At 43.5% G+C, this 23,194-nt stretch overlaps 1 protein-coding gene across 2 annotated transcripts in view; it reads left to right on the top strand.

Moving 5' to 3' along the window:
• Positions 1-23,194, top strand: part of Lyn (LYN proto-oncogene, Src family tyrosine kinase) — a 124,077-nt gene that overhangs the window by 92,424 nt on the left and 8,459 nt on the right. The window lies entirely within an intron of this gene.

Below are 23,194 nucleotides of genomic sequence, written 5' to 3'. Positions count from 1 at the left end.
GAGAACTGTGAGGTCTTTATTCATTTTTAAAGTAGGCTTATGTTAAGTCTTTCTTGGGAAAATGAAAATGGAAATGAGATTACATGGAGAGAGACATTTTAGTTATTGGTCTTAAAAAGAAATGTTGGCTTCTGCTGAGGAGAGCTTTCTCCTTCACCTCAGAGGATGCGCTTTGTGACATCTGTGGCCTCGTAGACCCCAGGGTTTGGTAAAGTACAGTAAAGTGGAGTCACCGACAGTAGCTTTCACCCCATTTAAGGACCATTTAAATGTTTGACCTGAAGTCATCTTGTGCCTGGAACGCTCCCTTGGGTTTCCTGGAGGTGCATGCGGTGTGTGGGTGAGGGGGTGTTTCTTAGTTCTGCATTTCCCACTGGGAAGGTCTTTCTAGACTTCACTGCCATTTCTGAGTCAATAGTCTGCCCCATAGCAGCGGAACAGGAAAGACAGACGCAGCACAGCACCTGCCTGCTCCCTTCTCTCCCCATGCCCTCTACCCTTCCCATCCTCTGCAGCCGCCATCCACTCTCTGTGCCCGTGACATCATTTTCAGTTTGCACATCTAAGAACTCATGGCACTTGTCTTCAAATATTTGAGGTGGTTAGTATGCTGACTAGCCTGACTTGCTCAGTACACATTGCATACATATAATGAGCTATCACATTATACCTGCAAATAAATATAATTGCGTGTGTGTGTGTTAAGAAAACATTAAACAACAAGGTACCCAGGCACAAGTTGTCTTAATTAGGGTTTCCATTTCTGTGATAAAACACCATTAAAAAGAAGCAACCTGGGAGGAGAGGATTTATTTCATCTATTACTTCTAAGTATACTTCCCGTCTCTATCACTGAGGAAAATCGAGGCAGGAATCCAGAGGCAGAAACAGAAGCAGAGGCCGTGGAGGAACGGTGCTTCCTGGCTTGCTCCCCATGACTCACTCAGTCTGCTTTCTTATACACCCCAGGACCATCTGCACAGTTATCATCAACCCAAAACAAAACAGAGTTCAAGGATATGAGAAGTTCAGTGTTTGACATCTGGTACCAACTCACAATCTTCTGGGCTCCAAAGGGCCTAGGCATCAGCACAGTCTGGCACTGCCCTCTGCAGCACACAGAGCTTGTCTTGAAGGCTCGGGCCAGCTTCACTCCACACCTGCTGCTGTCACTGGTGGTTGTCTGTGGTATTGGCATCTCCAACATATTGGGGTCTCTGTGCAACCTGGCTGCACTTCACCAATACCTCTCCTGGGCTCCCTTCAGGGGCTCTGATGCTGCCACATGGTGCCAAGCCTCAACTCCTCCCCAGGACCCTTTAGTCCTGGGGCTTCCTTTACTTCCAGGAATCTTGAGGCAGGAGCTGATGCAGAGGGCATGGAGGGGTGCTGCTTACTGGCTTGCTTCCCATGGCTTGCTCAGCCTGCTCTCTTATAGCGCCCAGGAACACCAGCCCAGGGATGGCGTCACACACAATGAGCTGGGCTCTTCCCCCATCAATCACTAATTTAAAAATTGCCCCACAGGCTTGCTTGCTGGCCAATCTGGTGAGGCCACTTCTTCAATTCAGGTTCTCTCTTTCTAAATGACTCCGGCCTGTGTCAAGCTGACATAAAAACTGGCTTGTACCCATGGATTGCAGACAGGGGGCTGACTCCTAGCCCTTCTTTCTCCTCTCCTCGGCTTCCTTCTCCCTGAGTTTCACTGCGTAGGCAGGCCAATTTCCAGTTTCTCCTTTCTTCCCCCTCCCCCCTTTCCCTTCTTCTCTCTCCTCTCTTGTCTTGGGTTTTTTAAACGGTGGTAGAATAGGAGCTCGAAGATGGCTTGGTATGCAAAGCACTTGCCACACAAGCAAGACTGAGTTCACATCCCCCAAACCCAGGTAAAGCTGAGGTGGACACAAAAGGCCCTGGACATTCGGCAGCCAAGCAGAAATCAAGAGAGACCCGGTCTCTAGGAAAGTGGGAGGCAAGGGCTGACACCCGAGGTTTCCCTCTGACTGCATGAGTACTATGGCATGTTCATGCCCTGCCCCCATACACGTCAGACACACATACACAATTGTGGTTAAAATATACATAACATCAAATGCAGCAGTCTGACCATATTTAGTGCCTCCAGCAGCATTAAGTCCACTTATGTTGTTGCAAAACCTAAAGCATTTCCAGAACCTTCCTCCTTTGGTCAGCCAAAATAATGCACTCACCAACACCAGCTCACCGTTGCCCCTCCATGGCCCCTGGGGGTGCCCTCCTGACCCTCTGTTGTCCGTCTTTCTAAGTCTGACTATGTGTCTCACCACCTGAATGACATTCATCCCTGGCAACTCCCCTCGGTGGGTTCCCACCAGACCTAGAGCCCCAGTGGCCGACCGCACCCTCCTTCCTCGGAGCTGCACCTCACAAGTGCATTTCTCTCCGCACCTTTCCCAAATTTGCTTTTGGGAGCTACTGTCCTTTGCCTCACCTCACGGCCACAGTCTTGTTGCCAGTGTGTGTCTTCCCACCTAGGCCATTGCTCTGCAAACCCTGCCTGCTCCATGGTTCTCTATAGTCACCTCTGAGCATTTCTTCCATAGCATGTACAATTACTATTTCAACGAGTCCTTGTTTATCTTTGAATCATCAGTGTGTAGCGACAGTGTGTCGAAGGTAGTAGGTGCTGAGCAAAAACTCACTGAATCATTTTCTTGGCCACTTGAAGTGGGGCACATCTACCTCCCTTGCTCCCCGCAGCTCTGAACCAGTGACTGGAAGGCTGTGTGTCATCTTGGAGGTTGTCTGGGTCACAGGTGTGAACAGAGCATTTTCACTTTCCCCTTCTCTGTGTTTATTTACCTGCACAAAATTTGCTGGGGGGGGGGGAGGTGTCAAATCAAAAGTGAGAGAAGAAGGAAGTCGAGTCTGAGTACCTGGGCTGTCAGAGAAAACACGAGAAGCTTTGCTTCACATTTCTTGTGGCATAAAGAACACCAGGAAGATCGAGAAATTATAAATGAACCATTTGAAACTGAGTGTGGGGGCTGGGACAGTGCACAGCAGAACAGGTTTCTCTCTCGGCCTTTCTGGGCCTCCTGTTGGTACAGAATTCACCTTGATTCTGGAATTCACATGGTGAAGGCACACTTCTCTACAAAATTACCATTTGTAGCTGGTATAAAATTTTTCAGCTGTTCCACCAAGTGTTTTTAACCATTTCCTGGATCGTGCCCTATATTACACAACCAACTCCTGTTCCTTTAAGATATGTCAGTGTTTCTTAGCTCAGTTTTTCCTGGTGCATTCCTACACTGTGTGACCCTCTTGTTGACTGTAGACCCTCTGCTTCATCCCTGACTCTCAACTCCCTTGAAGCTCACACTGTTAGATTTCACTTACTGAATAGTCCTGGGGTCCCTGGATGCTTCCCTCAATGCAACACAGAGCTCTGGCTCACTAGGTGGCTCTAAACACACCTCCCGTTGTCCCCAGCAATCCTCTTCTTCAAACTCAGGCCTGTTTCTTGACTTCCTGCCCTTCAGGATTCTGTCTTCTCTTCAATGAGCCATTCTGTGCACTGATGATGTATCTCTGCAGGGATGTACCTCTGCACTGATGATGTACCTCTGCAGTGATGTACCTCTGCACTGATGATGTACCTCTGCAGGGATGTACCTCTGCACTGATGATGTACCTCTGCAGGGATGTACCTCTGCACTGATGATGTACCTCTGCACTGATGTACCCCCACTGTACCTTTGGCCTTGGTCTGTCTCTAATGTTCTAATTTGGTTTTTTTACATTCTGAAGGGCTGTAATTTGGGGCACTGGAGGTCTAGTAAAACTGTCTACCTCTGAGTGCATTGCAGCTCCTATCTCTTGCTCCAGTGGCTCCCTCCATCCCACTGCTTTCTTGGTTTCTCCATACACACCAACCATGCCCAACTAATTGCTTTTTTCCCTGCTCCAGAACCGTTCCCATCCATGGCTCATCTCCTCACACTGATGGAAGCACCACCCTCAGAGTGCCAAACCCCACCTTGACACTCACCCAGCCTTGCACAGGTGACCCCCCCTGCTACCTCCAGTGCCGTACCCCTCCTGACGATTTACAGAGTAACTGCGTGGCCGGTCTTTGCCGCTGGTTTCCCCACCCCTAAGTGCTGTGGGATGACAAGCATTGACTCATGCCTTGCTCAGAGCTGCCCAGAGCTTTATGCATCTCTCAGGAGAGGCAGAGCCCTGATAAAGGCCATTGGTCTGCAGTTTATATTAGATGATATTCCAAGGGTTATTTCTCTTCATAAATTTCTGTTATTTGTTAGAAATCTGTGTCGCAGGGTCTCACTTGCATTTCTTATTCCAAGTTTCATCTTAAGTGCTTGTTTAAGTCTGTGTGTACCTAGGTCTTGTTATCTGTAGCTAGGGACAAGTTAGGATGTCCTCAGGTCTTGCATGACCCTGGGAAGCACCACTCTGGGGAAGCTGCTGGGTGGTGAGAGATCATTTTGTAGACTATCCTGTCAGAAGCACATCTGCTGAGGGAACTAGACTTTTGTCACACTCTTAACTCAGGGAAGCCCAGAGACAGCTGCCCAACCCAGTGGGCTCAGGAAAATTCTGACTGGTGAGTGAACACGTCTGTTCCATTGTCGTTCCAGCCTCTAGCCCTCCTGCTTCCATATCCATAAGGAAAAGCTGGATAGGCAGAGGGAAAGTCTTCACAGGCTTCTTCCATAAACATGGGTTATTTTGAAAACTCACTTCAAAGGGGAAGAAATATAAATAAAGATGACCTGCATCTGTTTCAGGTTTATTTGGAATTTATTAGCTCTTGTTACAAACTTCCTTGAAGTTCATCACAGAGCAAGTGAGTTAGCAATTGCTCACAGCACAGCTCAACCAGTTGAAGTGCAGTGTGCCTGTGATCTGTTTCCCCTGTTTCTGCCTTGGTGTCTGTTGGCCAAATTCTTACTTTCTGTCTCTGTTATTAGAGAGTAAACATGATAGACAAGGGCTGTTTCTAGGAGACCACGACGTCCAGAATAGGGTGGGGCTTGTAGAAGGGAGGACTGTGTTAGCAGATAGACAGATGGGTGGAAGGATCAATAATGTAATCCTTACAAACAAGAAAGACTCCCCGCCTCAGAAGGACCATGACCTTCTGTCCTTTGATAAACTAACAGTGAGCCACTGGTATCACTTAGTGGTGAGGCCATTGGATTCATTCCCAGCAACAGCAATAATAATGATAACAGCAACAGCATGCTGACAGTGAGTGTACCAAGAGTAGTCTAGTGAAGCTATGATGACCAGAATTCCAAAGTACATGCCAAGCTGTTTCTTCAACCCCTAACATTGATATTATTATATAAAAACAAACAGCTTAGTAACTAACACTGGAAATCCTTCAAAGCTAATATAACATGAAACAAGTATCCAGGCTTTAGAAGGTTCTGGGAAAGTATGTTCAGAATTTTAATTATTTAAAATAGCATTTTAGCCTGGTCTGGTGCTGTCAAAACGTAATACCAGCTACTCAGAAGGCTAAGACAGAAACAGATCAAATGTCAGGCCAGTGTGGGCAACCTACTGCAAGCCTGACTTAAATTTTTAAAAATAATGATTTTTGAAAAATGTAAAGGAGCTGGAGAGAAGGCTCAGCAGTTAATAGCACTTGTTGCCCTTGCAGAGGACGTGGGTTCAGTTCCCAGCACCTACATCGCAATTAACAACCTTCTGTAACTCCTGTCTCAGAAGATCCAGTGTCCTCTTCTGACCACTAAGGGAACTGCATGCATATGGTATAAACATATACATACAGGCAAAACACCCATAAAACTAGAATAATAAATAAAATTTTTTTAAGATGTAGAAATAGGCCTGGGATACTGGAATAAAGCTCAATGTGTAGTATGCCCAAGGCCATGGGTTCAGTCCCCAGTACCAAAATAATAATAATAATAATAATAATAATAATAATAATAATAATACAAAAAATAAAATAGGGCATATATCATTATTAGAAATCAGTGCTTGTTTGCTGTAGAACTATTGGAAAAGTAGAACCCAAATTCTGATTCCAAACATCTGTTTATTCTTATGCTATATTCTTATTTTATTTTTGAGTAATATTTTAAGTTTAATTAGCATTAATGATGGATAATGTAATCAATGATTACAGTGGATAAAAAGAAAAAAATCAATTACCTTGTAGTTTATAAGCTACAACTTCTTTCCCAGCTTCTCCCTCCAAACACGAGGGTACCCTCTGCTACCCTCCTGTGTATTCCATGTTGCAGCTCTATCAACTACCATATTTTGTTTTTCTTTCAGCATAGAGGGATCTTGTACATCTATTTGTCATCTTAGCATCTTCCTGTGGCCATGCTCTGGTTTATGTGGCCACACTCTATGGCCTTCTCTGTGGCCTGCTATGACTTATGTAATCACATCGTTCTTCTTAGACATTCATGTTGCTTTTTTAGGGCTTTGTTGTTTGGTATGGTTTTGGGTTTCTAACTGTGACAAACATGGATGATAACATGTGAAGGCCCACGTACACAGATTTGTGAAGTATGTTTGAAGAATAAATCCTTGATTGTAGACCTACCACTCCCAAAGTATGTGTTCATTTTTAATTTGGTTAGTTGTTCATAAAAGTCTTAAAAATGGAGGAGTATCTTTTTATTTATTTTCTTGGCCAAACTAAATGTTGCTATTTATTCTCTGATCCAATCCAGTAAATCTAATTTCTTTTTTTTTTTCAAGTTATTTAATGTGTCTGTGTGTTTGGATACCTGTGTATGTGTTTGTACACCACATACGTGCAGTGTCCGCAGGGGCCAGAGGGTGGCATCAGATCCCAGGGTTACAGGAGTTTGCAAGCTGCCTGCTGGGGGTGCTGGGAACCAAAGCCAGAACTCTCCAAGAGCAGCACGTGTTCTTAACCACTGAGCATTCCCGCTAGCCCTGCCTAATGTCTAATTTCATTATTACAATTTGTGTTTATTTTCTGTGTATGAGGCCAGGGGTCTTGTCTTCTACTTATTCATTGCTGGCAGTAAATTTTTGGGAGCTTCTTGGGTAGTCTCTCTTGTTATCTCCTTGCCACCAATCCTTTAATATTGTGCTTTAAATCACGTTGGTCCATATCCTGTGCATTATTACAGGTTTGTAGATATATAACTGAATGTTTTAGCTTTTTATTTTCATTTTGTGTTAAAATCCTATAAACGAGTGTGGATCTATTGCAATGTAGTCTATTCCTGAGAGCGTGGCACTTGCCTTAGCATTCACTGGAAATGGCCCTTGGGCCACACCCAGGTCTGCACTGCTGCACAGCACTGAGGGCACTCTGTGCACCGGGCTCTGCTTAGCTGTGCTCCCTACGCTGGGGACAGAAGGTGGGCGTCAGTCCCCTTCCGGTCATAGCTCATTCCCACTGAGTTGAGGGAATCAAAGTCACCTGTTGGGTCAGTGCACATTCTACAGCAGGGGTAGCCATGACTCGAAAGAGCACACAGTGGCCGTGGTGTATCTCTTGTTCCCTCCCTCACTGGAGGAAGTGGGAAATGGCATCTTCCTCTTTTCTAAGTGGTCTCTGCTCATTCGTCACAGACCAGGGTCAGGGCATTTTCACCACCGCAGTGGCAAGGAAGATTCCTAGCACATCTGTCAGTCTCAGAAGTGACAAGTCACTTTGGTAAATCCACAGTGGCCAACCTACATAGGCTCAGGTCCTCCCCAGGCAGTGTGCCTGAGGCCAGGCTGTGCCCACATAGCTTCCACCTGGCCTCTCAGAGATCAGCTCTAGTGTTCATCATTCACTATTATAAGCCCAATACTGATTTAAGTCATTTCCTATTGATACAGTGCAGGGCTGTGGACTTAAGTGGCAGAACACATGCTTAGCCTGTGCAAGGCTCTGGGCTCAGTACCCAGCATGTGCGCGCGCGCGCGCGCACACACACGAAGGATTCAGAAAATGGCAGTGTAATTGCTATCATAATTATTATTGGGGCTGAAGAGCAGGCTCAGTGGTTAAGAGAACATATTGAGTTTGTGGAGGACCCAGGTTTGATTCTCAGAATCCACATGGTGGCTCACAGCCATCCAGGACTCCAGTTCCAGGAGTTCCAAAATTGTCTTCTGACTTCCCGGTGTAATATTCATGCAAGTAGTACATGCAGCAAAGTAGTAAGCCACATACAATTGTTGTTTGAATCTTAGGTGGTCTTATAATAAAAAATTCAGAGCCAGATATGAGGGTGAAAGCTGAAAGAACAAAGAAACAGAACAGCCAGCCACTAGTTCTTACCTCTATAAAATCCTCAGCCTAAAGAGAGTGATTTCCTGTTTCCTCACACCTTATATACCTTTCTGTGCCCAGACATCACTTCCTGGGATTAAAGGCATGTGTGCTTCCCAAGCAAAGGCATGCGCGCTCACGTGTTGGGATTAAAGGTGTGTGCCACCACTGCCTGACCTCTATGTCTAATCTAGTGGTTGGCTCTGTCCTCTGATCCTTAGGCACATTTGTTAGGGTACACAATATATCACCACATTTCCCCTTTTTCAGTCTAAAGTAATAAACAGGAAAATGACTAAAATCAGTATTGGGCTTATAATAGTGAATGATGAACACTAAAATAATAAAAGAATAATAATTATATAAGAAAAACTATATACAATAAGTATATATAGTATATATAGTCAAGAATTACATTAACAATGTCCAGTCCATTAACATTTTATAGATTCAGAGAAAATATTCCATTGCTTATCCTATTTTGGTGAGTCCAAAATGTTGTACCTAATTCACTTTCTCTCCTAACTTGTATTACCAACTGAAAACTATCTTTTGGTGTCTTTCAAACTTATACACTGTACACATCTCTAGTGAGTTTCTTTTCTCAATTTATTCACAAAGAAAACTATAACTATCTAATCTTCAACTCCCTCAGAGACTTGAGAAGGAAATAATATTAACTGAGTAAGCAGGAAGTGCAAACAAGCGACTTCCAAAAAATGTGAGAAATGACAGAAACACCTAGCTGTCTGGACAGTCACCCAAGGTTCCTCTGCAAAGTTAGGGCATCCATCTTCAGCCTACAGGCCTAGCATATCTGACAGACTCATCTATGAAGCAGGGTTTTCTGAAGGACCTTCCTACCTTGTCTTGGCAAGGATTGGCAGTCCTTTCTTTTGTGTCCTGCTTGTCCATTTTGGATAGCATACTGTCAGCAGTCAAGGCAAGGGCATTTTCTTGCCCAGTGGCTAACTTTTGCCACAAAGACAGTAAACTCCAAACTCCATATGGAGTTTCTTCGATGCCTATCATCTTCTTAGGTGGTCTTATAATAAAAAATTCAGAGCTGCCAGGAAATAAATCAGTGCTGCCAGCAAGAGATATGTCTCATTGTCATTAAAACAAAAGAATCTGTGTTATTAAAACATCTTAAATACCATATTCTGTATCTCTGAAGTGTTTGAAGATAAACTGTTTATCTAAAATATATTTCTTTTTTACCTTAAAAACATACCTAATATGACAACAAGTTTGATTGTTAACAGCTAACTACTAATTTGCATTTCTTTATATCCTAATTAGTTGATAATAACTTTTAAGGACTAGCAATTTGCATTACATTGTTAAATGAACTGTATAGGTACAATACCTTGAACAAAATTAGAAATATATGTACAGTATTTTCTAACAAAATTAATCTCAAATTTGTATCAATATACAAAATTTGTATACAATATATAAAAATCCAATCCAATGTAAAATATTTAAAACTAGTAGTTACTTTTTAAAAGTAGATTCAATAATCTGCCTTTTTATCTTATCATATCCATGTCCTCCCTTTTTTCTTTTCAGAGCAGATTCAATAATCTACTCTTTATCCTATCATTTACTTATCTTTTTTTAGAGTAGATTCAATAATCTACCTTTTATCTGTAGTGGTATTGTGTTCCCCAAAATATTGTGCATGCTAATAAACTAATCTGGGGTCACAGAACGGAACAGCCACAATATTAAACATAGAGGATAGGTAGTGGTAGTACACGCCTTTAATCCTAGCATTCCAGAGACAGAGATCTACCTGGATCTCTGTGTGTTCAAGGATACAGCCAAGCATGGTGACTCACGCCTTTAATCCCAAGAAGTGAGCCTTTAATTCCAGGGAGTGATGGCAGAAAGCAAAAAGATAATATAAGGCGTGAAAACCAGAAACTAGTAGCATTTGGCTGGTTAAGCTTTCAGGCTTTCAAGCAGCAGTTCAGGGGAGATTCATTCTGGATGAGGACTCAGGCTTCCAGTCTGAGGGAACAGGATCAGCTGAGGAACTGGCAAGGTGAGGTAGCTGTGAGCTTGTTCTGCTTCTCTGATCTTCCAACATTCACCCCAATAACTGGCCTCAGGTTTTATTTTATTGATAAGAACTTTTAAGATTCATGCTACATTTATCTTATCATATCAGTAGTCTTTTTTTTTTTTTTTTTGCTTTTCAGAGTAGATTCAATAATCTACCCTTTTATCCTATCATTTCTATGTTTTTTTAGTATAGATTCAATAATCTACTTTTTATCTTATCATTTCTATATAATATATTTCTATATCATATCCCCCTTTCTTCTTTTAGAAAGAGATTGACTGTGACCAATAACAATTTTTAACCAATCCCTAAACAAACACAAACATCCATAATCCATTTTTTGAGAATGTAGGCATAGTTTTCTAGGCTACTTCCTACTGATTGGGGGCACTTATGGGGACACAAGAAAAAATTTAGGATTATGGTCAAGTCCTGATGGAGTAGTCTGTGAGGCTGTATCATCTCAGCTAGCCATCTCGATATTGTCCTGAGCAGTTTGTAGTCCAAAGCTGACCTTTGGGTAATGTTTGTCAGCTTAATGGCTTTATCATTGTCCTGATGAAATCATCGTTGTGTGGTCCCGTCATCTTTTTTGGAGACTTCAAAGTTGCTGTTAGATGTGGTCATGGTTCACTGCAGAAAATCTTTTTCATGGGACATTTTTTTTCTTGATGATTTGCCCTTTTCTTCAGATGTCTCATTTGTCCTGTGTTCTTCAGATTCCTTAGCTGGATGCCTTCACTTTCCTGAAAGATAAAAACAAGCCGGGCGGTGGTGGCACACGCCTTTAATCCCAGCACTCGGGAGGCAGAGCCAGGTGGATCTCTGTGAGTTCGAGGCCAGCCTGGACTACCAAGTGAGTCCCAGGAAAGGCGCAAAGCTACACAGAGAAACCCTGTCTCGAAAAACCAAAAAAAAAAAAAAAAAAAAAAACAAAACCCTTCCCCAACCCTAACTTTGGGAGTTTCCAAATCTAATTTTATCAATTTTGATTTATGTTTTCTCCTTAAATTTTTGTTTTATTTTCTAAAATGTTCTATCATCCAGAGAAGTTTTGTTTGTTTGTTTTTTTTTTTCACAATAGGCATTAGGTTCTTTAATTGCTCTGGGAAGGAGTTTCTTCTATGATGGCAGGAAAGGACTCAACCAAATTTGCAAGAGGCCCCTCAGGCCCATGTTGATCTACATTTGTTAGTCCAATGTCTGCCTTTACCACACCTTCTGCATAATTCAGAAGAGAGGGGCATTCTATTGGGATTGTTTCTAGCAAAAACATTGTTTCTAGGAACATCTTGTTTACAGTCCCTTTTCAGGTGACCTTGTTTACTGTAATTGATGCATTTGATGTTTTGACTTTTCTTCAAACTTCTGGAAATCACCTCTCCTATCCAAGCATCATCATGATCATGAGATTCAATATTAATTGTATCTCAGATCCATTCCTCCAAGGGTGCTGATCCTGCCTTTAATGGCCTAATTATCCTTTTGCATTGCATTTTAGCATTTTCAAAAGCCAAAGATTCAATTATTACCTGTTTAGCTTCTGAATTTGATATCATTCTATTTACTCTTGAAGACAGTCTTTGTAAGAAATCAGTGAAGTTTACTTTTGGGCCCTGTATAACTTTTGTAAATAACTCAATTTTCTTTCCTACTTCCTTAATACTGTCCCAAGCATTCAAGGCTGCCATTAGGCATAAAGTCAGGGTGTGGTCATCATATAAAGATTGCCTTTCTATATTAGCATAATCTCCCTCTCCAAGAAGTTGATCTTGGGAGACTTTCATACCTCTAGCCCTACTTCATTGTTCAATGGTCTTAGCCTCATCCTTCCAAAAGATCCTCCATTGTAATTGGGGACCAGCTTCTAAGACAGCTGTAACCAAATTTCTCCAGTCTTGAGGGATAATTCTATTACAAGTTGACCATGAGTTTAACATCCTCACAAATGAGGAATGCATACCATATGACACTATAGCTTCTTTGAATCTCCTCAAATCTAACATTTGCATAGGAGTCCAATCAGCTCATACACAGCCTGGAGAATTTGACAATTCCTGTAAGGTTACTGGGTAGATTAACATTGGCTATTTGAAAGCTTTAGGCTATTTCTCTTTAACCTTATAATGTAATGCTAAGATTGATTGACCTTTAAATTCTTCTGTCTGGGTCTGAATTTCTCTATGATCTGTTTTAACAAGTTTTTCTAAAATTTTTATCTTGGTTCTCACATTAACCAACTTTTTTTAATGATAAAACAGAAATGATAAAATAAATAATATTTATAATTGACATTACATAAATCCCATCTACATTAATTATCTTCTCATTTAATTGTTCCATTTTCAGATCATCAATTGTATTATCAAACAGACAAAATTCCCTCCATTGTAAAAATGTTTCCCATTTTTTAATGTGGGAAAAAATCTTTTTTAGCTAATTTCTCCCTTTAAGAAATCCCAATTGTCTCTCCAAATCTGCCAACAATGACGATTCAGATGTGAGGCTGACTGCTTCTATATAGAACAGTAGAAGCCTGAGCGGGTTTCAAGGCAGCCAACTACCTAGTGTGATAGCAGCCCAAGATGGGGATCCAAGGAGAGCCCACAACCCACCAGGAGAGAAGAAGCCAAAGAGCCAGCCATCTGCAGGAGGGAATGTGAGGAAATGGCTAACTCCTATGGTTTTTGGAGCCCCAAAAAACTAATGGAGTTTGCTGCAGAGAGGCTGCAACAAAAACTTGGCAAGCGAGTTAAGGACTCCAGCTCACATGGGGTGAAGACTCTGACCGCATGCAACTTGGGCATGAGCAGGGGCCTGCAAGGCCACAGGCAAGCAGCTTTTTCATGAATTCATGCCCCACAAGTTGGATACCAGATGTTGTTCAAATCTTAGATTGTCTTATAACAAAAAGAAAAAAAAACCAGAGCCAGATAAAATTAAATAAATCTAAAAAATTCAAAGTAATAATTATCAGCTGCTCACATTTCTTGTAAACTCAAGACAAATTATTCCAAATCTCTGATACATCCTCACAACATTGAGGTCTGAGATGCTATTGATAATCTGCTTATTTCCTGCTAACCCCTAACTGTGGGTGACACCATAGCATGGTTTATTTGAAGCATATTGTTACTGTTTATTATTATTATTATTATTATTATTATTATTATTATGTGTATGACTGTGGATTCACATGTGCCACTTTGTTTGTATGAAGGTCAACTTTCTAGAATCTGGTCTCTCCTTCAGCTCTGTTGAGGTAGGGTCTTTCTTGTACTGGCCAAGCTATGGACTCCAGGATAGCAGGCCTGCAAACTTCCAGATGATTCTGTTCGTGTGTGTGTGTCTGTGTGTGTCTATGTGTGTCTGTGTCTGTGTTCGTTCTGGGCATTGAACTCAGATTGTCAGTCTTGGAGCAAGAGTTTTTATCCACTGAGCCATCTCCCTGACCCATTTTCAGTATTGAGATTGAACTGAAGGAAAGGGAAGAGATTCTTCAACAATTTTGCTTGGTCCTGCACTACCATTCAGGCCCTCAACATGCCTGTCACCCAGGATGCTGACTCCTCTATTTCTGGGACTACACACTTCCAAAATGCCAAGTCTTTGATTTGCCCCCATACCTCCTCCCCATACTCCTTTTCCAGCCTGCTAACCACTCTGCTTTCTGTAGCTCTGAATTGGACAATTTAAAGCTCCTAACTGACATGTTTCATTTAGATTAATATCTGCAAGGTTCATGTGTGTTGTAACATGTATCAGATTTCTTTCCTTTTTGCTGGGGTCCAGCCTAGGCTCAGGTTCAGGTCCTGAGATGGGGAAGGGGTGTCAGCACAAGGAGGAATTCTGATTGCCAGGTGGATTGCACTCAAGTGGCCCCAAACAGCTCAGACTGTCTTTATCTATACTTTAACAGAGTTTTTTTTTTTCCTACCAAGCTTACATGAACAGCTTTATTATTGGCTCCTATTTTTGACTTTTAAGAAATATATCATATTTTAGGAAGTACATCATAATGATTATAAAAGCCCTCATTGTTCCCCTTTATGCTTCCTCAAATATACTTTCCCATGCCCTACATCACCTTACTAGACCCAGAGCTCAGCATTTTTGCAGGCTTAACTAAATATCGAGCCAGACACATCCTGCTCTCACAGCACTTATGGCAGCTGGCAGCGACTTGCAGTTACACAGTTAAAAAGTAATAGACATGGGCACAATGTTTTAAGGACAGCAATATTCAAACCAAACAATTTTTCATGTCTGTAAGATATGCCTTTATACAGTTCCCTTTTCTACAAGAGGGTCCCATGTCTCAATCTCTCTAGAAAAGACACTCTTTTCCCATCCCACTACACCATACTTCTTCCATCAATATAAGCTGTCCATCCCATATTTTTTCCCATTGGATCATACCAGATCCTATCATTGATTCTATATGTTTGGAATCCAGGGAACTTACTCTCAACAGTTGGCACCATGTATATTCCTGAGGCTTTTTCCCTGTTCTGTGTACGCATGCCTTACTCCCCTTCCCAGAAAATTGTGAGACATGCTTAATGTTCCATATGTACCTAATTGTCTCTATTGAATCAGAAAAGTTCCCAGGATTGGGAGTTGTAGTTAGTAATTCCAGATAAGAGATTTGAGAAGTATTAGCCCCCTATTGAATGAATATTAGGGGAAAATATTTGAGAAAGAGCAGAATTTCCAGGGAAAATTACAACTGTTGCATTTGTGACTAACAAAGGAAATCTAAAAACCACCCAAAGAATCATCAATATAATGAGGGAGAAAAGAGCCTGCAAGCTGCATGAATTTTGCAAATTCCTACGCTGTCCTGTGGACTACTGGTCCTTGCAAAGTAAGGATCCATTTCCACCAGTTGGACAGGTAGTTGGCTCCTGACACCTTCTGTTAACTGAATAATGTTCCATGGTGTGGACATACTGCATTTTGTTTATCTGTTCAACCATCAGTGGATATTTCCGCTGCTTTGTGAACAACGCTTCTCTGAACACAGATGGACAAGTCCTTCTCAAGCCCTACAGTGTGTGTGTGTGTGTGTGTGTGTGTGTGTGTGTGTGTGTGTGTGTGTGTGTGTGTGAATGGCTAGAGAAAACCTCTTGTGTCATTGCTCGGGAGTAGGTCACCACTTGCTGAGACAGGGTCTCTCACTTAACTGGCTGTCCAGTGAGCCACAGGGACCCTTCTGCCTCTGCCTCCCCAGCACTACCTGGGGAGATTAGAAACACAGACTACCAAACCTGGCTTTTTCATGTGGGTTTTGCAAGTCAAATCCCTTTCATTTTTTAGAAAGAGAATGTATGGAATCTGTAATAACTCTGTTTTAATAATAACAACCTGCCATGCTGGTTTGCATCTGCTCAGGTCCCCAGTCCCTCTCTAGAAGTGGTTCTTTTCTTGTTGGTTTACATGATTCATTGCAATGTCAAGTAGTCATATGGGTTATTTTGCAAGAGAAAGTCTAAGAAAAATAATTGACAATTCCTCACCACCCCCTAAAGAAAGTGATTTTTGGCCGGGCGGTGGTGGCGCACGCCTTTAATCCCAGCACTTGGGAGGCAGAGCCAGGTGGATCTCTGTGAGTTCGAGGCCAGCCTGGGCTACCAAGTTAACTCCAGGAAAGGCGCAAAGCTACACAGAGAAACCCTGTCTCGAAAAACCAAAAAAAAAAAAAAAAAAAAAGAAAGTGATTTTTTTTTTTTTTATGGTAACATACTAATTTAAATACAATCAGTTGCTTGGTCAAGCCACCCTTGGAAAGCTGTGTCCCTGAGAGATCCTTGGGTGTTCTGACCAGCTACGGAAGCAGCTTTGTGTAGTGTGTGTGCCATTCTCCACCCTCATCCTCAGCGGTGAGGACAGCCTGTAGAAGGCTTGATTGGCTTTTAACTTATCTCACCATGTTTTTTCTTTCCCTCCTTTGTTTGTGCTACCGACTTGCTGAACAGTCTGTTATGTAAGGCACAAGCCAGTGTGCTTGAACGGAGCCCGCTAGACCTGGACTCAATCCTGGCCTGCCTTGAGACAGATCTCTGGACTCCGGCTCCTCTTCTTTGTTGTGTGGGCTAGTTTCAAGTGTTATAAAAGTCTAGCAGTGTCAGGGTGAGGAAAAGCTGGTAAATGACATCTGTTGTCATCACCATCATCAACATCAAAGGACAGAGTTCATTATTTTTAGCTGTTTTTTCTTGGGAAATATGAATATTATAACTAAATAAGACTAAAATTTCTAAGAAAGTTTGACACCGCCCCCCGCCCCCCGACACGCACACAAACACACAAAGTAAACAGCAATGAATGGACTTTCTGATCCATGCTTCCCCCACCGAAATGATAGATTGCAGTGTAGGGACCCAGTATGGGGACCGAGGACTATTCCTCTCCGTTGTCTCTATGGTAGTTGAGTGCCATGAGACAAATGCTGCGCTGTTGGTGCTTGATTTGTTTTATTTGCAAACTCACTGTTTTCTGATCTTGTTTTTACATGCTTCTCCCTTTGGAAAAGACACTTTAGAGCTTTTGATGTATGTCAGTTGCTACTCACTTTTCTTTTCACTTCGCTAATGTTGTCCTTACTCCATTGCCTCCTGGTGCCTTGGCATAGAGTGGACTATCTGAACCCTTTCTTCAGCCAGAGGAAGCAGGTGGCACTCTAGGAAGTGAAGTGAGCTTGCTCCACAGAGCAGCTGAGGCCACACAGGGCTGGCCCCTTCTTCCCGGCCCTTCAGTGGCTGCTCATCTGGATGACTGATGTATTCCCACAGCCCATTCTTAGGAGGGCTGCCTTTTCAGTCCTGGCTTCTCTCTGAGGCTGGGATTCCCTGAGGAGAGTTAACTTTGCTAGAGAGGCATTCAGCCCTTCATGAGGTGCCTTGATTCCTTTTCCCCTCAGTCTGCTGACTCTGGTGGAGGTGCTTCTTATTACAAACAACAACCTTTTGTCTGATATTTGCTGATGGTCTCAAAAGCTGTAGTAATTAGGATGGACAGAGACACCAGAGCAATAGTTCTGGAGCCCGCCACCCATGTGGCACTTCATTATCTGTGCGAAGCATCAGGAAGTTTCTCGGTGACAGCTGAGCCAGCATCCATGAACACATGAGGGACAAAGTGAGGAAATTCCTGGATCCCAAGCATCATGCAGTAGGAGCTAGCTAGAAGCTACGCTGTGTGGGATGATGGGGTTGGCAGCTTCCTCACAGGGAGGCGGATGACTGAGTTGGGAGCAATCATCATGAGTAAGTAAGCCACCTGCAAGGAAAATTATTTGAGTTCTGCCTGGCTTTGCAGACATAATTGATATTTCCCACTAGAGTTAAATTTCCATAAAGAAGGCCTTTTGTGTGCCACTGAGAGCCTTGAATGTTCTCTACACCTCAGCAATGGTGATGCGAAACCCGAGTTCATTAGTGGAGAGGGACCAGTGCTGCCTTCCTCAGACCGATCCTGACACAGTGTAAAGGGGTCTGATGAGACAGCACACAATGTGCATCCCCTTCTTTGGGGAATGGGTAGACAGGTTTTCTACTTAAGCATTGTTAGTAGATTGGGAATTTATGTGAGCATGCCAAGCAAGATTCTTCTAAAATCTTTAATCTGATTTAACATTTTTGAAGTTGTATCCTGGAAGAAAATTATTTGCAAAGTAATAAGACTCTAAAATATTCCATCTCCACCCTGCCCACCATAAATGTGTTTATACATGTAAGGCTCTATGTGTACATATAAGGCCATATGTGTACATATAAGGCCATATGTGTACATATAAGGCCATATGTGTACATTTAAGGCCATATGTGTACATATAAGGCTGTGTGTGTACATATAAAGCTCTGAGCACACATGTATGGCCCTGTGTGAACCTGCAAGGCTGTGTGTGAACCTGCAAGGCTGTGTGTGTGATAATTATAAGAAAATGAGACAGTAAGAACTGTCATGCTATAAGCACCACTTTGTCATGGTACATGGCATGACAATTCTGCTGCAGCCACGGGCTGCATAAAAACTGTAGTCACAGATTATATCACCCAGTGATGATGTCACCACCTTAGTTTATGTAAGTAGAGCATATGACGCTTGATCAATAATAAAATCACTTGATGATGGATTTTTCAGAATGGATCCCTGTTGCTAAGCAACTGTGTAGCTATGAATATACTAAAACATGACAGGCTAGCCGTCCATAATGGCCTCTGGGATTCAGACCAAAGTCTGAGCTCCAGCCCTGACCCAGCTCACCCTACAGCCCCCAAAACTGAGCCTCTCCTTGGAAGAGGCAGTGGTGTTTCCTGCCTGCTGCAGCTCCTTGAGTGACTTCCTGTCTCTGGCCTGGGGCTCTGGGCTCTGGGTGTGAAGGGCAGGCCATTCAGCCGATTGGTGCTTGGAGGAGCTCAGCTGGCTGGCTGTCAGTTGAGGAGAGTTGGCTCCTGGGGAATGAGTAAGAGAGCCCTCTGAAGCCTCTCTTCCTTCCCATGGCGCGTTAGAGAGGCTGCATCTCAGGACTCATGGTTCCTGACACTGCAAATCTGTCCAGCAGCCAAGACAAGCTGTCCTTTACCTCACATAGCACCATCATTACCGTCTGTGGCTAGGCTGCTAGCTGGTGTGGACCCTGTAGTTCATACTTCTCTGCCTTGCCTGGTAGCTCTGCCCTTCCTCCCAGGAGAGCTGCACACTCAGCAATGGTGTGCTTCACTGAAATCGAAACATTTGCTTCAATCACAAACATTTTCAAGTGACAGTCATCATACTGGACAGATGTCCATGTCATGGAGTGTATCTCCATAAGCTTCCTTCACCCTGGTGTTTTATGGGGTCTTTAAACTTTTCTAAGCTTCATTTTCATGTGTTCAGTGGAAGTAAAACATGGCTAGTTGTTATTAAGAACAAACATGAGTTAAACATAAAGGATGTAAAACACAATGAATGCTTAATTAGTAGCAGAGGAAGTGGTGGTTATTAGTATCTCCTTCACTACTTAACTGTCGTCGTCATAATTATATCACCATAGCCACTGCCACCACCACCATCAACATCACCACCACCACCACCACCACCATCACCACCACCACCACCACCAACCACCACCACCACTACCATCATCATCAACACCACTACCACCACCACCACATCATCATCACCACCACCACTACTACCACATCATCATCATCACCACCACCACCACTACCATCATCACCACCACCACCACCACATCATCATCACCACCACCACCACCACCACCACATCATCATCATCATCATCATCATCATCATCATCATCATCACATACCTAAACATAACACCACAAAACCATCTCCTGGGTCAAACAGATCCTTTCTCACTAGACTTGATATCTCCAGTAGTTGTCGTACCAGTGGCTTTTCTGAGGTGTTGGGACATAGGGAATGAGAGGCTTGGGCTCTTCTTTCTTGGGATCTCCTAGGACAGCCATGCCTTGATTTGATGTATTTCTATGATAGTTCTTTCCATAGTGCTGAATGCTAAGTGTCCTGAAAGAAGAAGAAGGTATCCTGTGAACAAAGCCTCCCTCTTAGACTAGACCAGTGGAAACTGGCTCTGGTTTCTTCCTGCTGCTATCAAATATAGCAAGATTTGCTCTGGCTAAAGTAAAGGAAATAATAATAATTCTACAGTTGTGTTTGTTTGCTTGCTCTTTAGAAGCCAAAAAAGAACAACGCAGTAGAGATGGGCACTAAAGAGAGGGAACTGGAAAAGAAGGGCTGTGATGTTTGGTGGCCTTCCACCTTGCTAGGGTGTCCACAATTTACACAGCTCAGCTAGAACTATGCTTAGAATCTTGTCTCAGTAACACCCATACCACTGTCTGGAAGCTGAGCGCCACAAAGCACTCTGACTGGAGTAGGAAGCCAGAGTACGCAAGGCCTGTCCAAGACTGTTACTGTTTCTGAGAACCACTCTGAAAGCCTTGCAGCAGGCACCTAGCTTGCGTGTGATAGGAGCCTTCCTAGCAAGTTCCTAGAATGTTCTTAGAGTGAGCTGACCATGGAACTCCATGGCCAAGCATGAGAGTGAAGTGAGCTGCTGCGTCTGTGCTGCTACTCACGTCTGTGTGTCCCACACTGGTTCTTCACCACAATTCAAGCCCCAGTTGGCATTTCAGCCGGCCCCAGCTCCTCTTCGCCCGCCCCAGGTTCTGTATTACTGTTAGAACATGAGCTAGGTGTCTGTGACCCAGCATTTCACAAAGGCTCAGTGATTAAGGAGGACTAAGAAGCGGCCCAGAGAGCGTCAGTAGTGCTCACGAATTGTTTGTGACCCTTTCGAACCTGCTTCTGGCTGATTTCACTGCCTCAAGCCCAAACATTCCAGCCGTTTGTATAACAACCACTTTCCCTCATTTTTCTGCTTAGGCCCAGCATGCTCTACACTCTACCTTCCCCAGCTTTAGTGGCCTTTCCTAGTAAACCTGGTTGAGGTTGGTGTGCTAGCAAACAATGAACCCGAGGCATGACTCCTGCCTCTCTCGTGTTATGTCACCCTCTGCTCTCTCTGCCATGCCCCACTGGTCTGGGTGCAGAGTCTTTGAGAGGAAGTCACACATGCCAGCATGCCCTCACGGGGGCTTTCATTCTCACCATCTCCTGTGGACTTCCTGTTGAAGCTATTTTGAATATTTTCCAGATCAGGGTGTATCTTTTGAGTGCCGAGGGCCATTGAGAGTGGAGCAAAGCAGAGACCACCCAGTCGTTGCCATCCGGACCAGCCTCACATTTTTCTGTTGTCAACAGCTGGTTTCTGCTTTGTGTGCTCACCAACTTTCACTTTAATACAATGCCTAACAAGGTCAGGCTCCCATGCCATTGTGCTTTGAACTATGTCTAGAGGTGGATGGAGGCAGCACACGCAGCTCACCTGCCCAGGGTGAGAGTGGGCACATGGGTAGAATGGGGAACTGTGGAGCTGCACAGGCTTGAGGAGGGAAGCCAGGAGACTATGGGAGTGGTCACGGTGAGGAGGCAGGAGGATGAAGTGGAGTCAGGTCCCCTAAGACCTTGCCTGCATTGTTAAAGCATTTGGACAGTGTCCCTTGGTGCCATTGGGAGTGAAATTCTGGGTTGACTAGACTTTGAAGTAGTTCTGGGACATATTGACAGTTCTTGAGTTTTTCTGACCACAAGAATGACACCTGAGAGATCCTGTGTGCTTGGATGACTCTGGAAAGGGAACCAGGATGTGGCCCAGAGGGAAATGAAGTACTTAAGAGCTGCTCCTTTGCTGAGCAGTGGAGGGGGAAGTCAGGTCCTCCCAGCTGAGCTGCGGCAGTTCAACTCAAAATCTGGCAGAATCAATGTGCTCTGTTCAGAAATAATCCTAATTAGAGGTGACTTCTAACTCTCTCTCTTACACACACACACACACACACACACACACACACACACGCACGCACGCACGCACGCACGCACGCACGCACGCGCACATGCACCCACGCTCTTGCTTCCTTCCTTATCCTTGACTGTGTAATTTGGTGGTACACTCCTTTAACTGATTTTGATTTTGGAGCTGTGCCACGTTTTCTACTGGCACACCAAGTAGTCGCCTCTCCTCTCTGTGCTATTGTTTGTTTGAATTCCTCTTCTTCCCCATGGTCTTGCTTTGTTGTCAATATATTCTGTTCATCCTGAAGAACTGTGCTCAGAGGCCATAGAGAGCTGGTACCACACCTCTTCCTCAGCCTGACAGAGAGGATCTTGCTAACCAGCACATCCCTCACATCCTTTCCTGATGCCTTATTAATATATTTGTGTTAGCACATCACTTTCTTCTTTCTGTTGTCTCAGTTCTGGTTTCTACCACAAAATGCTGAATGGCTCAGACAACAGGCGTTTATTTGCCACAGTTCTAGGGACATCCAGGAAAACACGTCTGTAACTGGGGTTTTCTCCAGTCCCACTCGGGCCCCGCAGTTCTGCAACCTGCTTATAAAATAATCACTCAGAAGCTCATATTAATTAAAATTGCACAGCCATTAGCTCAGACTAACTATTGACTAGCTCTTACATCTTGAATTAACCCATTTCTATTATTCTATGAGTTGCCACGTGGCTCGTGGCTTACTGGTGCCTTACGTCTTGTTTCTCATGGCGCAGCGGCAGGCAGCATCTCCGATTCAGCTTCCTGTTCCCAGAATTCTCCTCTCTGTTTGTCCCACCTATACTTCCTGCCTGGCTACTGGCCAATCAGTATACTTTATTTATTAACCAATCAGAGTAACATATATTTACAGCATACAGGACATCCCACAGCAAACGTCAGCACATTCAGTGACTGGCATGGGCCCGTTCTCCTTCAGACAGCCTCTTAATAGCTATGGCCACCCAAGATAGAAGGGACCAGGAAGCTCTCTGTGGCCTCTTGTATAAGGGCACCAAGTCTACCCTGACCCCTGACATAATAACTTTAGAAATGCCAACACATTAAAGGTAAGGTTGAAGGTTATGGTGTCATGAAGCTGGGGAACACAAAACCCAGATCATGTTTCCTCACTTAAGAGTCTAACACAATGACATCTGCACATCAATATGGGCAGGTTTTACAGGTTAAAAAAATACACTTTAAAAAATATACTATTATTTTAAAAAACAAAACATTGCCATGGGGCTGAAGAGATGGCTCAGCAGTTAAGACCACATACTTTTCTTACAGAGGCCCCAAGTTCAGTTCCCAGCACTTATGATGAAAAATAAAATCTTTTTTAAAGTTGCCATCATTAGAGAAGTCGGGGGCATATTTTAGAAAGGACTTGAGGGTGAGTTTATCACTATC

The sequence above is a fragment of the Peromyscus maniculatus genome, chromosome 2 (assembly GCF_049852395.1).
Source record: "Peromyscus maniculatus bairdii isolate BWxNUB_F1_BW_parent chromosome 2, HU_Pman_BW_mat_3.1, whole genome shotgun sequence".
NCBI classification, from domain to species: domain Eukaryota; kingdom Metazoa; phylum Chordata; class Mammalia; order Rodentia; family Cricetidae; genus Peromyscus; species Peromyscus maniculatus.
This window is presented reverse-complemented; position numbering and strand designations above follow the sequence as displayed.